The sequence below is a fragment of the Chamaea fasciata genome, unplaced genomic scaffold (genome assembly GCF_029207755.1).
Source record: "Chamaea fasciata isolate MVZ Bird 193981 ecotype frontalis unplaced genomic scaffold, bChaFas1.0.hap1 SCAF_23, whole genome shotgun sequence".
Taxonomy (NCBI): domain Eukaryota; kingdom Metazoa; phylum Chordata; class Aves; order Passeriformes; family Sylviidae; genus Chamaea; species Chamaea fasciata.
The window spans coordinates 5378361-5384597 of NW_027094108.1; the positions used below are offsets into that span (position 1 = coordinate 5378361).

At 52.1% G+C, this 6237-nt stretch overlaps 1 long non-coding RNA gene across 1 annotated transcript; it reads left to right on the forward strand.

Moving 5' to 3' along the window:
- The first annotated feature begins 302 nt into the window (after window positions 1–302).
- Window positions 303–4105, forward strand: LOC136300646 (uncharacterized). Its single transcript, XR_010723721.1, has 3 exons — window positions 303–526; window positions 662–735; window positions 1156–4105. It is a non-coding gene; the product is annotated as an uncharacterized lncRNA (long non-coding RNA).
- The last annotated feature ends 2132 nt before the right edge of the window (window positions 4106–6237 follow it).

Below are 6237 nucleotides of genomic sequence, written 5' to 3' on the forward strand. Positions count from 1 at the left end.
GTGACGACAGCTAATGGGCAGGGTGAAACAGGAACTCCAGCTTCACAGACAGAGTTATTTTGGTAGCTGTGTGCAAAGCCCCCACTGGAAAATGTGACATGCTTCTTATCCCTTTAAATTTGCTCACAAAACACTAATTAAGGCATGTAATGAAGACAGCAGCATCCATTAATAAAGAATCATTATGGGGATGGATTAGTGAGCTTATCAGAAACAGGTGAAAGCGAGCTGGGAGTCTGCTCCGGGCAGCATGTGTGAGTCAAGGCTTTCCCAGCCCTCCAGGACAGCGTGCCAAAATCCTCTGTGGGATGCACTAGATGGACGGGGCAGACTGGGGGGGGTGTGGGTTTAGGAAGCTCCCCTGCCTTAGTGTGTTTTAGGAGCTAGCTCCTCAACCTTCCTCAAACTATTCCACTTCCTGGGATGCTGCCAGTGGCCTTGGGTCCCTTCCTTTGAGAAGTCACATCCAGCTGGTGCAGCAGATAGGAGTTGCTGGGGAGAGCAGGATCCCCCAGGAAGGAAGGAGGTAGGGAATGCTGGAGCATGGGAAATATTAACTCCTTGGAGCAATAATAGTTTCCCAGCCCAGGGGAGCACGGTGTCTGTTGTGCCCTTGTTAGCCCCTGACACCTGCCTGACTTCTGTCTTGCTATTAATACAGAGCTGACTCATGGTCTCTACAGCCCCTCTGCTCAGGATTTAGGCTGTGAGGACACTCAACCTGGTTATTTGAAGGTGTGTTTCATCTATTTCTGGTCAGCCTGGCTAAGGCAGGTGATGAATACAGGAAGCTGGGCTCTCCCTGGCCTCCCGCCCCTTGTTCAGGAGATATTTCCATGCAATCCTGTACTGCTGTCTGTGTGACTGGGAGCTGCCTGCCCTCCTGTGAACTGAGGACATGCCAGCCCCTTTTCCAGCCACAGACCCTGGTAGGACCCCTCTCTGCCAACAGCTCCCACTGTGTTTGCACAGGCCACCAGCAGCCTCTGTCCCTTTGCCAGCTGGGCCCTCCCATGCTCCCTCTGACTCTCCTCCTTTCAGCTCTCAGGTCCTAATCCACCCACACAACTCTCCCCCGTACACCCAGTTTTCTGGTCAGGTGCACCCACCCACCCACTCCAGTATCTGACATCCTTCCACATTCTCTTTCCTTAGAAATTTCCCATTTCCCACGGGGTCCAGACCCACCTGGGGTGATTCTGGCTGCACGCTCTGATCTTCTGTCCCATAGATGATTACACCTGGGCTGGAGGTCAAGGAAGCCTTCAGGAAAAGGACAAGAAGCCTGCACTTATGGACATGTCGGGGAAAGCCTTCCCCAAGCCCTGTCTTTCCAGAGATAGGGGAAAAGGAACTGCTTCTGCTTTCACAAGCATCCTCCCTCCCGTCCTGTTGCTCACAGTATCCTTCAGCATGGATGCTGGAGCTCCCTGAGCACTGCCCAGGCTGCAGAGGCACACGAGGGGGTTCAGGCTGTGCTCCCTGTGCTTGTCCTGGGAGGGAAGCAAAGCAGCAGGTGGTTTTTTTTCCCCTCAGGGCACGATGCCCTGTGAGGAGCAGGGGAAGGTGTGAGCCAGCAGTTTGGTCTCATGGAGACGGAAACCGGAGAGGGGAGATTTATCCACGGGCATTATGTGTGGTCTCTACAGAAAGCTGGAAATGCAGAGAGGTCATGCGTTTAACAGGAGGGATGTTTGGCTGGTGGCTCAGGAATATTTTGTGTATTCTGGTGGGGTTTTTTTGTATACCTGTTAGCACAGCAGAGCAAGTGGGTCTGAGCAGCCTTGCTGCAGACCTGGAGCTGGATCCCAGGAGAACATGACTTACTCCCATGCTGGCCACCCATTTTCCGGAGATGGAGAATGTTCTGGCTTCCTCTGGAGCACCTGGGACAGAGCATTTGGATGGAAGGGCAGTCCAGAGTCCAGCCTGCCAGAGCTCAAGGAGCATTTGGACATTGCTGTCAGGCACACGGTGGGATTCTTGGGGGTGTTCTGTGCAGGGTCAGGAGTTGGACTCAATGATTCTTACGTGCCCTTTCCAAGTCAGGGTATTTTATTATTCTATGATTCAAGGATCCCACAGTGGCAAGTAGAGGGACAGGACTCTGCACCTAGGGGTAGGACCAGACCCTGCCTGGCTTTCCAGGGGGAGAGGATGCTTTATTGTGAGCCCCCAGCTCTGATGTCTGGGCTGCAGCTGAATGGCTTACACCTGGACAGATACTTGGTCCTCAAGTGCCAAAAGAGTCAGCAACTTCACGTGCTTTTACTTATCACCTGTTTTCTCACGTGGGTCCCTAAAAAGCTAAGCCTAACTCTCCAGTGTGTCTGTGTTTTGGTAACATTGCCAGGTATTGAAAAAAGCAGAACTATGACAACTGGGGTGTTGCTGTTGGGATAATGCAACGTGCTGGCAGCCTGAAGACTTCTGCACCATGGAAAGAGCTAAGGGAAGCCCAAGAGCAGTGGGGTGTTTAGTGCCAGAGGCTGCTTTTTCTGGGAAGGACTTCTCGAGGAAGCAACCCCCTAAAGCAACAGGAAGGAGCATCCACCCTAAAGGACCTGTTGAAGCTCACCCAGGCCATGGAGGGCTGGGGCAGAAGCACAGTGTGCAGGTATTACTTGCATTGCATTTACTTCCATGTCTCTGAAAGAAAAGCAAAATCTTCTTTTGTTTTGGTGGATGTTTGCCCCTGCTGGGAAAACCGTGGCTGGTTGGCAGAACGTTCCCAGGAACTGATTTCATGGCAGATCTCACAGCAGTGGCTATCTCCCAGCTCAGCCTCTCCAGCTATGCATTCCCACTGGCCATGCCGTGGCTGGAATCTTCAAAGAAGTCTCTACTCCCACTGCATTCCTGTGCCTGCACTCATCTGTGAATCGGCTCCTGCAGACCAGTGCAGGGCTGGGCAGGAGGTGCTGGCAGGAAAGGAGGAAATGCCTGCAGGTTTTGTTTTTTTTTATACCCCAGACCATCTGCACATCTTCAGTCCAACGTGCTCTGAAAAGTTTTCCCTGGATGAGAGTGGTGGTCTCCACTCTGTCCTGCTCATGGCATCCTTTTGGCTCCTTACTGTGGAAATTCTGATTTGCAGGGGGAGCTGATCCTCTCCACCAGTGTGGCTATTTCCACACTATTTCCAAGACCCTTGTTTTTTTGGAACTGGAGTGAGCTGCAGAGCCTATTGCTGGAGTGCAGAGCTCGGCCACCATCTCTGTTGCCCTGGGTGCCCGGCAGTAAATCTCCATGCACTTCTCCATCCACCTCAGCAGAGATGTCTGTCAGAGGCAGATTCTTGGTGGAGATCCTGCGTGGGCTTCATACTGCCAGTTTCTGAGCTCCTCCTTGCAAAATTTGCAAGGATGAAGTTCCCCTGGCAGGGAAGCCGAGGAGAGGGTCAGGAGAAGAGCAGCAGCCCTCGTGTTTTATTGACTTGCTTTCGTCTCTCCCAGTGGATTTTCCTTTCTCCCTTTTGCTTGTTGTTCCTCTTTTCTCCTGTCTGCTTGTGGTTTGTGGTTTCCCCCCAGTGAAACCTGAGTAGATTATGTGTTTATCTGTGATTACACTACACGTTTTGGCTGCCTCCTTGGTTTCTGAGGTTATTTGTGGAGCCTTTGCCCTGGCCAGCCCCAGGCTCTTCGGGGTTACCCCACCCTGCACAACAAAGCCTGGTATGGCAGGAAAAAGTTTCAGTGCCTCATGTTGACCTGTCTTGAACACGTATGGGAAGTGTCCTGTGGTTACCAGACTGGTGGGGAAGAGCCTGGATTCCACCCGCACCGTAATACATCTTCCGCTGCACAACACAGGCTCTTCCTCCTTGCAAGCCTCCCTCTTCCTCCAGCAGGCTCTGTCGTTCTCTGCTCAGCCACTCTCCTCCAAACGGTCCTTCCTGCTCAGTCCAAAAAAGTCTATTGTCCTCCTGCCACCCTCCACCCTTGATGTCCCTGCCAGAGGGGCTGGCCAGCCCACCCCGGCAGGCAGCTGCCTGACAGCTCTCAGCTGTGGGCTGCCCGGGGCTGGGCCCCTGCCACTGCCTGGCGGCTGCTGCTGTACCCTGCTCATCCTGCTGCCTGCACCCTGCTCACCCTGTTGCCTGCACCCTGCTCACCCTATTCCCTGCACCCTGCTCACCCTATTCCCTGCACCCTGCTCACCCTATTCCCTGCACCCTGCTCACCCTGCTGCCTGCACCCTGCTCACCCTGCTGCCTGCACCCTGCTCACCCTGCTGCCTGCACCCTGCTCACCCTATTCCCTGCACCCTGCTCACCCTGCTGCCTGCACCCTGCTCACCCTGCTGCCTGCACCCTGCTCACCCTGCTGCCTGCACCCTGCTCATCCTGCTGCCTGCACCCTGCTCACTCTGCTGCCTGCACCCTGCTCACTCTGCTGCCTGCACCCTGTTCACTCTGCACCCTGCTCACCTCTCTGCCTGCACCCTGCATCCTGCTCACCCTGGATCCTGGTCACCCCACTGCCTCTACCCTGCCTGCCTCACCCTGCACCCTGCTCACCTCACTGCCTCCACCCTGCTCACCTATGCAGAAGAAAAAAAGCCAGCTCAGGTGCACAGAGAAACATGGGAACATGTTGCACTGAGAGAAACTCTGATGGGATGTAAGGGAAAATGTCTTCATCCTGAAAGTGTCAAGCACTAGAAAGAGACCCTGAGAGGCTGTGACCAAAAACCTCCATCCCTGGAGAATTTCAGCACTCCAGACAAAGCCTCGTTCTGAGCAATCAGATCTAAATACAAGTACAGCCATGTGTTGAGAAGGGGCTTGGACAGGAGACCTCCAGAGGGCCCATCTAACCTTCATTTTTAAATTCATTTCTATAATGAACCACGTAAAATAATTTGCAAATTGCTTCTTCCTGGGTATCTTTACTTCTACACATGTGCCTTGCAAATCACAAACTGCAGCTAGAGGCATAATCTGCAATTTGCCCAAAACATCTGTAATTACTCAGGTGTGCATTAACTGAGAGACAGCAGGAAAGTTGGCTGGAGCCAAGGCATTAGGTAGGGGTGTGTCCCATAGCTTAATTCAGCTCCTGAGTTTGTGCCCTCGGGGGTTCTGGAGAAGTTTCTAGGTAATAATAGTTTTTACTTTACACTTACTTTAAGTGCATTTCCACAACTTAACAAAAAGAGACCTGGATTTTTTAAAAATTTTTTTTTTTCACAGTAGGTATTGGAAAAAGTACTCTGGGAGCATCAGGAGGCAAAAATCTTTCTAGCCTGTCCAACAGTGAAAGAAAGTTGTGTCTATGGACTTCTCTGCTTACATGGGTGAGATTTCCCTGCAGCTGTGAACGTGCACAGGGGAACAGTGGAACTATGCCATGTCTTTATATAAAATGGAGCTCTTATATATTCCATAACCTTCCTGTGACAAACACACAAACACAGCAATAATGCCTCTGGCCTGTCAACTGCCTCTCTACCATGACAGACTGCTCAAATCATATTTGGCTTTTCAGGTGCATCAGCCACACTTCCACTCCTGCAAATGTTGCTTTGTCATTTAGGAACATCTGTCTGCCTGCCCTCCATCGTTACTATTCTTTGCCTTCAATCTCCAGCCAAACACACCACCAAGCCTGTCCAAGGTGCTGGGAGGAGTAGGGTGAGATGCCACTGCTGTCACCTGCGTGGCAGGATGGGTGTTGGACTGTGTATCTCAGCCTCGGAGGAAGTGTGGAGACAATGTTTTGGCAGGATAAGAGTGAAATCCCTTGAAATCTGCCATGTCTTCTCTATTTCCTTTGTCTCCCTGCTCCAGGTATGTGTGTCTCACATACCTAGACAAAAGGAAGGACTGGGCTGGGGGGGTCTTCTCAGTCCTCCCTGTCATAACATCTCTGATCACACTTGTAGAAGTGAAGATGAGACTGCTTCTTGTGAGCTATTTGGAGCATTTTCCTTTGCTCCTGCAGAGCTCCTGGCCACTCAGAGCTGACCTGAAAGTGGAGATGGACATGGAGTGGCTCTGTGGCCATTCCCAGACAGTGGGAAAACTCCCATCCTCAGCCAAAACTGAGCAGAGATTGGGATCTGAGCAGAGTGAGGCTGCTTGCTGGCACAGGGTGAGCACCCTGGCTCCATCACAGGTAGTGGTGCATTCATTATAAACACTGCCAGGCAGGGAATATAGGAAACAAGGAGGAGCAGGCAGTGTGAGGCTGGTTTGATACCACCTTCCCAAAGACCTGGCAACAGCTGGTGCCT